This window comes from Cherax quadricarinatus, chromosome 20 (assembly GCF_038502225.1).
Source record: "Cherax quadricarinatus isolate ZL_2023a chromosome 20, ASM3850222v1, whole genome shotgun sequence".
In the NCBI taxonomy this organism is placed as follows: Eukaryota; Metazoa; Arthropoda; class Malacostraca; order Decapoda; family Parastacidae; genus Cherax; species Cherax quadricarinatus.
The window spans coordinates 17276853-17286085 of NC_091311.1; positions in this window are offsets into that span (position 1 = coordinate 17276853).

Genomic DNA, 9233 nt, shown 5'->3' on the forward strand with positions numbered 1-9233 from the left:
ACTCTAAAGGAGGTGTGTTAAAGTTGCAGTTTTATAACTGTAGTGTAAGTGAACCTCTGGCAAGACATTGATGGCATGAATAGTGAAAGTTTTTCTTTTTTTGGGCCACCCTGCCTTGGTGGAAGACGGTTGATGTGTTAGAAAAAAAAAAATTGTACTTACATGTGCTGTGAAAGTTCTTTGTATGCTCTCCAGGTCAGCAGTTTTGCCTGCCTTGAAGGGGGCAGTTAGTGTACAGCAGTATTCTAGCCTAGAGAGAACAAGCAATTTGAAGAGAATCATGGGCTTGGCATCCCTAGTTTCGAAGGTTCTCATTATCCATCCTATCATTTTCTAGCTGCAGCAGATACATTGTTGTGGTCTTTGAAGGTGAGATCCTCTGGCATTATCACTCCCAGGTCCTTCACATTACTTTTTCATTCTATTGTATGGTTAGAATTTGTTGTATACCCTGATACAGTTTTAATTTCCCTCAAGTTTTTCCATTTCTCTTCATTGAACTTCATATTGTTTTGAGTGGCCCATTTGAAAATTTGGTTGATGTCTACTTGGAGTCTTGCGGTGTCTTCAATGGAGGTCACTGTCATGGCAGTTCGGATGTCATTCGCATAGGAAGACTCGGAACTATGGCTTCTCTGTCTATGTCAGATATGAAGATGAGGAATAGGATGGGAGCGAGTACTGTGCCTTGTGGTACAGAGATTTTCATTGTAGCTGCCTCGGACTTTACTCTGTTTGCTATTGCTCTGTGTTGCGTTTGTCAGGAAGTTATAGATCCATCTACTAACTTTTCCTGTTATTCCATTATCACGCATTTTGTGCTCTGTTACACCATGGTCACACTTGTTAAAGGCTTTTGCAAAGTCTGCATTTTGTTTATCCTCTACAGCATCCAGGACCTTGTCATAGTGGTCCAGTAGTTGGGACACACAGGAGCGACCTGCTCTAAACCCATGTTGCCCTGGGTTGTGTAATTGATGGGTATCTAGGTGGTTGGCAATCTTGCTTCTTAGAACCCTTTCAAAGATTTTTACGATATGGGATGTTAGTGCTATTGGTCTGTAGTTCTTTCCAATTGCTTTACTGTCACCTTTGTAGAGTGGGGCTATGTCTGTTGTTTTTAGTGAGTGTGGGATAACTCCTGTGTCCATGCTCCCTCTCCATAGAATGCTAAAGGCACATGACAGGGGCTTGTTGCAGTTCTTGATGAACATGGAATTCCATGAGTCTGGGCCTAGGACAGAGTGCATGGGCATGTCATTTATTGCCTTTTCAAAGTCTAGTGGTGTTAGGATAATATCAAGAGATTTTTGAGATGATCAAATTTTGGGTCTTGTTCATAAAGAATTCATTTGGATTTGTTGTTGAACACTGAGTTGTATTGGGACTTTAGTATCTCACTCATTTCTTGGCTGTCATCTGTGTATGTCCCATTTTGCCTAAGCAGGGGCCCAGTACTGGATGTTGTTTTTTCCTTAGATTTGGCATAAGAGAAGAAGTATTTTTTTTTTCAGTTTCTTTATGACTTTGTTCTTCCTGTGATTCTTTTCTATGCAAAGGTTTGGAAGTGTGTTTAGGGTATCTTCCCAGCTTGTTTCATTTAGGGCATGGTTGACTTGTTCCCTTTGTATGTTTTTGTTATTGAAGTTGAATTTTGTGAAGACACCCTCATGACTGATCACATTTTGCTGGTCAGGAGCCCTGTATATATGTGTGTATACCTCTATTATGGTGTGATATGAGTGTATTGTCTTTGATACGGTTATATTACGTATCAGATCATTGTTACTAGTGAAGATGAGGTCCAGCGTATTTTCTAGCTTAAGGTGAATTTGGTGCAGAGATTTAATAGCTCGTGCATGTGTGAATTTTCATCAGAGTTGCCTCCTGGGGTGATCTTTTGCTAAAATATTTGCTACACTTTTCCACTGTAGGTGTCTCAGGTTGATAAATTAGCCACATGTGCAATACTTGGGTATCTTTATTGAGGAAACGTTTCGCGACACAGTGGCTTCATCAGTCCATACAAAGGAGAACACTGAAAAACAGGAGGAGTTTGAGGTAATCAGTCCCTCAGCCTTGAGTCGATGTGGTCAGTCCATCAATCTTGAAAAGAACAGGGGGTTCTCCCTGAGTCACTGCTCGGTACCACTGTTGAGATGGGGTATCACCTAAGACATACCCCATAAGTTTCATGGCTTTGGCAGCCACCAGTTTGGTCTGTCGTAGGCTGATGGGGACAGTAATCCCAACATGTGGATAGTCTGTGGCTGGCTGCCTTGGCTGCATCATCTGCCGCCTCATTTCTCCGGATGCCAGTATGGCTGGGGATCCAGTTCAATGTTGATCTGTTACCCTGAACTTCTAAGGCTGTCATTATGCTTAGGATCGATGTGATGAGGTGAACATTGTCCTGTGGTTGGGGATGGGAGAGGGCATTGATTGCAGAGGTGGAATCGACATGTATGACAGGTCGGAGTCGATGTCATAGGGCATGTGACAATGCCTGCTGAATTGCCACCAGCTCAGCTTGAAGGATCGTGCAGTGGTCAGGGAGTCGCCAGCCTTGGGTGTGACCATTGTGGTACAGTCCAGCTGTTGCTCTCTTCCTGTCAGGGTCAACAGAACCATCTGTGAAATACACTGTACATGTGCCTCCCTCTGCCAGTGCCATGCTTGTCTCGGCATGATTGCTGAGGGTGTCTTGACTGCAGAGATGCTTAGAGATGGGTAGTTGCATGATGCAAACATCGGCTGGATCTGGGCACCAGGGAGGTGGTGGATGATACCCAGCCAGAGGACGGTCACAACTCTTTTCAAGGAGTAGTTGTATAGGCAGCAGGTTCCGCCCAGCAGCACAAAACGAACGAATCGAGGAGTAGTCCGTGAAGAGAGTTGGATCTTGTGTCATGGTTGTCAATATCCGTCTCCTTAGTGGGGTACCTTGCTGCCGGTGCAGAATTGTGGCTATTTTGCAGGTGTTTATGTATCTTACTTTGTCACCCAGGGAAGGAAGCTGGGAATTAGATCTGAGACATACTGTGTTAGTCCAGATGGGGCCCCAAGCATAGTTCTTATCGCCTGGTTTTGTACGACCTCCACCCTTTGCCTGCTCTGCGGGAAGAGATGAGCTAGTGCCGGTGCACCGTAGTCAATGAGCGAGCGTATAGCTTGTATATAGTACAAGCGAAGTACATCTTTGTTCGCCCCTGCGTGGTGCCTCATCATGGCTTTCATGGCGTTGAGTGAGTAGAGCACGGGATCTGACATGTTCGGCCTGTTTCTGAAAGGTCAGCTTTTTATCAGTGTAGATTCCCAAGTATAGGTAGGAGCCTGTCCACTCAAGTTCTATATCCTGAATACATAATCTATTCACAGGATCTGGTCCCTTGAGCATCATTGCAAGAGATTTCTCAGGCGAGATCTTGAGGCCTAGTTTCTTGCAAGACTGCGTAATTAGGTCCAAAGCATTCTGGGCCTGTTGCTCCAAATTGCCTTTCCCATTCACTACAAGAGCAATTTCATCAGCATAGCTGAGGAGCTGTGTACCACTATGAAAGGGAAGGCTCACAAGTTCCTGCATAAGGACGTTAAACAGGGTAGGACTGAGCACACCTTGTGGCTTGCTGTTTTCCAGGATTTTACAGGAAGAGTAGTGTCCCTGAAAGCTGACACAGGCCTGCCTGTCCCTGAGGTAGGACTCTATCCAGGCCAGGAGGCGTCCTTTGATTCCCTTCCGAGCTCTTATTGCTAGAATTGCTGTGGGGCTGGCTAGGTCAAATGCCTTCTCAAGGTCGAGGTAGACGACGATACTAGGTTTTTTGTTACTATCAGCAATCTGACTTAGTAGGGTGGTTATGCACTCTGTGAAGCCAAATATGTGATGAGGGGGTCCAAGTTTCCATAGGAAGCGGTTTAACACCATTGTCTCAGCAGTCTTGGCTAAACAGCTGGTCAGCAATATGGGTCTCATACTGCCTGGGTCCTTGGGCTTTGGAATTGGTACAATGGTAGCCTTCTTCCAAGCTGCTGGGAGTGTCCCAGTCCTCCACGACTTGTTTATGACGTCTAGTATGGCCTCCCATCCACTCTGCCCAGCCCGTGCAATCATGGAGTAGGTAACACCATCGATGCCCAGGGCAGTGTCACCTGTGCTCTTAATGGCACGTCAGAGTTCCAAGTCCATGAGGTCTTCATCAGCCACATCTTCCGATTCACATGCAGCTTGTATTGTTAACTGGCGTTGTGGCAGAAGATCTGTCTGTATATTCTGGATGTCCTGTGGGAGCTGAGTGGAGGCTCCCCTGGAAGTGAAAAGCTCCACTAGTTTCTCAGCTTCCTGGGATGGGTTCGGGTGTGCTGGTGGCCTCAGCTTGCTCTTGCCAGTTGCTATGTTGAGCTTGCCCCATATCTCAGATAAGGTGGTGTGATGCCCGAATGTTGAGCACCACTCCAGTCATTTCTCAGTTTTTACTCTTGAGAGAGAGACTGTGGGCATGCTGCACAATGGCTCTCAGAGTATTCCTGTTCTCTGCCGTAGAGTTACGCCTGTATAGCTTCCTAAAAGAGTTGATGCGGTGGTTCTGCTCCCGCACCTCATCGTTGTAGAACCACCAGTCTCTTGTGAGTGCATCTTGTGGACTTCTTTGAAACTGCTGCCTGGATGAGATAAGTGATTAGCTCTTGTTCAGCCGTATCACAGTCTTCAGATAGAGTATGTGGACCACCAATCATGAAGATAATCCTGGAACACCTTCCAGTTGGCCCTCTTTACATACCATCTAGGAGGCAGCACAACTATGGGAGGCCTGTTGATGTTTGGTGGTGATCACTGCAAAGTGGTCACTGACAAGGTGAGGATGAGTTTCCCATATGGCTCCTGCTGCGAGTTGTCTTGTCTCGAAGGTAAGGTCAAGGCAGCCACCCAACAGGTGTGTGGGGTCTCCATTGTTTAGCAACTTTACCTCTGGAATATCGTGTAGGAGCATTGCTGTGTGTCTGCCAGCAGCATTGGTTGCTGAGTGAGAGTGCAACATTGGGTGATGTGTGTTGAAATCTCCACCCACAATAATACACTCAGTGCGTGCTAGCGTGAGGAGCTCTGCAATGTCGAGGGTGTGTCTTGGGTTTTTATAAATGTTATAGATGGTAATGGGCGCCCCAGGTATGTATGCAAGGATGGCCTGTACCTCGATATCCTCCCCACAGTCCACAGGGTTGGCTATAACTTCGTGAGGTTTTGTATCAGATACAAATACAGAGAGCAGATGATAGAGTGGGAGAGGCACTGTCAAGAAATTTTAATGAAAATAAGAAAAAAATTTGGAGTGAGTTAAACAAGTGAAGAAAACCTAGGGAAAGTATGGATTTGTCAGTTATAAACAGAGTAGGGGAGTTAGTAGATGGGGAGATGGAGGTATTAGGTAGATGGCGAGAATATTTTGAGGAACTTTTAAATGTTAAAGAAGAAACAGAGGCAATAATTTCATGCACTGGTCAGGGAGGTATACCATCTTCTAGGAGTGAAGAAGAGCAGCATGTAAGTGTGGGGGAGGTACGTGAGGCATTACGTAAAATGAAAGGGGGTAAAGCAGCTGGAACTGATGGGATCATGACAGAAATGTTAAAAGCAGGGGGGGATATAGTGTTGGAGTGGTTGGTACTTTTCTTTAATAAATGTATGAAAGAGGGAAAGGTACCTAGGGATTGGCGGAGAGCATGTATAGTCCCTTTATATAAAGGGAAAGGGGACAAAAGAGATTGTAAAAATTATAGAGGAATAAGTTTACTGAGTATACCAGGAAAGTGTACGGTAGGGTTATAATTGAAAGAATTAGAGGTAAGACAGAATGTAGGATTGCGGATGAGCAAGGAGGTTTCAGAGTGGGTAGGGGATGTGTAGATCAAGTGTTTACATTGAAGCATATATGCGAACAGTATTTAGATAAAGGTAGGGAAGTTTTTATTGCATTTATGGATTTAGAAAAGGCATATGATAAAGTGGATAGAGGAGCAATGTGGCAGATGTTGCAAGTATATGGAATAGGTGGTAAGTTATTAAATGCTGTAAAGAGTTTTTATGAGGATAGTGAGGCTCAGGTTAGGGTGTGTAGAAGAGAGGGAGACTACTTCCCAGTAAAAGTAGGTCTTAGACAGGGATGTGTAATGTCACCATGGTTGTTTAATATATTTATAGATGGCGTTGTAAAGGAAGTAAATGCTAGGGTGTTCGGGAGAGGAGTGGGATTAAATTTTGGGGAATCAAATTCAAAATGGGAATTGACAGCTACTTTTTGCTGATGATACTGTGCTTATGGGAGATTCTAAAGAAAAATTGCAAAGATTAGTGGATGAGTTTGGGAATGTGTGTAAAGGTAGAAAGTTGAAAGTGAACATAGAAAAGAGTAAGGTGATGAGAGTGTCAAATGATTTAGATAAAGAAAAATTGGATATCAAATTGGGGAGGAGGAGTATGGAAGAAGTGAATGTTTTCAGATACTTGGGAGTTGACGTGTCGGCGGATGGATTTATGAAGGATGAGGTTAATCATAGAATTGATGAGGGAAAAATGGTGAGTGGTGCATTGAAGTATATGTGGAGTCAAAAAACGTTATCTATGGAGGCAGTTAGTTTAATATGTTTATTATGCACCCCATACCCATCCTGCGGGCGGTAGTCAAAAGATTACAGAGGTACAAAATTGGTCCAGGGACTGGACTCCAAAGTTTTGATAGCTGAGCAAGTTACAGAGGTAATGAACTCACAATTTACAAAGGTAATGAACTCACAATTTACAAAGGTAATGAACTCCAGGTAGGTGGAGGCAAAGAAGGGAATGTATGAAAGTATAGTAGTACCAACACTCTTATATGGGTGTGAAGCTTGGGTGGTAAATGCAGCAGCGAGGAGACGGTTGGAGGCAGTGGAGATGTCCTGTTTAAGGGCAATGTGTGGTGTAAATATTATGCAGAAAATTCGGAGTGTGGAAATTAGGAAAAGATGTGGAGTTAATAAAAGTATTAGTCAGAGGGCAGAAGAGGGGTTGCTGAGGTGGTTTTGTCATTTAGAGAGAATGGATCAAAGTAGAATGACATGGAAAGCATATAAATCTATAGGGGAAGGAAGGCGGGGTAGGGGTCGTCCTCGAAAGGGTTGGAGAGAGGGGGTAAAGGAGGTTTTGTGGGCAAGGGGCTTGGACTTCCAGCAAGCGTGCGTGAGCGTGTTAGATAGGAGTGAATGGAGACGAATGGTACTTGGGACCTGACGATTTGTTGGAGTGTGAGCAGGGTAATATTTAGTGAAGGGATTCAGGGAAACCGGTTATTTTCATATAGTCGGACTTGAGTCCTGGAAATGGGAAGTACAATGCCTGCACTTTAAAGGAGGGGTTTGGGATATTAGCAGTTTGGAGGGATATGTTATGTATCTTTATATGTGTATGCTTCTAAACTGTTGTATTCTGAGCACCTCTGCAAAAACAGTGATAATGTGCGAGTGTGGTGAAAGTGTTGAATGATGATGAAAGTATTTTCTTTTTGGGGATTTTCTTTCTTTTTTGGGTCACCCTGCCTCGGTGGGAGACGGCCGACTTGTTGGAAAAAAAAATACAGCTGTGCCTCTGCAGTGAACGCCCGCATCCATGTGCCGAAAATACCCACCAAAACCGGGTAGTCTTGGGCAGGTAGTTGGGACTGTCAGTTTCTTGTAGCAAGACGATGTCAACCCGATCCCGAATTACTATCTCCAGCAAGAGGTGCTGTTTGCCCCTCAGGCCCTGAATGTTCCATTGTAGGACCTTGAGGGTGTGATTTGGTACTGATATTCCATTGCTGTTGTTTCCTGAGCTGGGGACTGAGCCCTGTTCGCTCTAAGAACCTGCAAATTCATGGCATCCACTGTCTCCTCGGTCAGTAAGCACACAGGAGTGTACTGACCATCTGTCGGAATATGCTCTGTTGTTCTGTGGAGTTGATTGTGTTGCAAATAATATCTGTGAATGCCTTGATGAGTGCTATGAGATCCTTCCTGGTGGGGGCCTGTGTTGGCACCGGGTTTGAAGCAGTGGATATTACCTTGGCTGTTGTGGTCTGTAGGGTCTGGTGAGGGTTGGATTTCTTTATTGTGTGCACCATGGTCTGTTGCTGTATATCAGGTTGGGTAGCCGGCACCTGCTGGTGAGGTGCCCAGGGAGCCTGCAAAGCGGCTGTACCAGGTAAGGAGTGCCTGCGTTGTCGTGTTATGGCCGATGGGGGGCTCGTTTAGTGTGGTCTGTTGATCGCGTTCACGAGATATTCCCTCCTGTTCCTCTTTTTGTTTCTTCATTGAAGAAGAGGGGCAGGAAGCTCCTGTCCATGACACCTGGTTGTGGCTTCAAGAGTTAAGAATTCCTGGGCATTGAGTTGGGCGACCTGATGATAGGTCTCCAGTATGGCAGGGTTCTCTGCACCTATCATCTGCTGAGAATGATGATCTGTCATAGGCTGCTGCTGAGTTTTTGGCATCTTCCAGGCTCCTTGAATTCTGGCAAGCCTCTCAGGGCATTGAGGATTCCAGGCATGGTGTTTCTGCCTGCAGTTCGGGCATTGTGGAGTGGGTGGCAATGCATTTTTCAGTTTGGTGATGCATTCCTCAGTAGGGAGGTGCTGGCTGCAGATATCGCAGATTACTCTGTTCGGACAGAGTGCACCCAGGTGTCTGTAATGCTGGCACTTGAAACAAACTGGTTCTGCCGTGAAGGTCCTGACGTCGTACCTGGCACAAGAACTGAGGTCCAGCTGGGATGGTAGCAGTCCTATATGCTGTATGAGGACCTGTCGGGTTGGAGCATTGCCTGCAGCCTTTGCCTTGAGACGTTGAGCTGACACCACACTGAGGTGAGCTGCTGCTGCCTTGATGGGCATCATCAGTGGGTATCACATCACTACACCCTTGGTGATCTGCTGAGAGTCCAGTTCCTCCAAGGTGAAGGAGCAATCTGTCTCCATGACTCTCTTCAAGGTGGTGTACATTTCTTTGTTGAGAGGAGTCAGTATTGGTTCTCCACTCAAGTTGAACCATATCTTGAACTTCAGGCTGTGTCACAATTCCAGGTATGAAAGAACGCCATAGTGGGTTCTGTGGTCCCTGTAAGGCTTCACCTTGAATTTTCCAGGTCGGTCGAGCTGGTTTGCCTGATCCTTGGATGGGCGGCGCTTCTTGTTTTTATCCACAGTGATCCATCCTTCTTGGTTCTC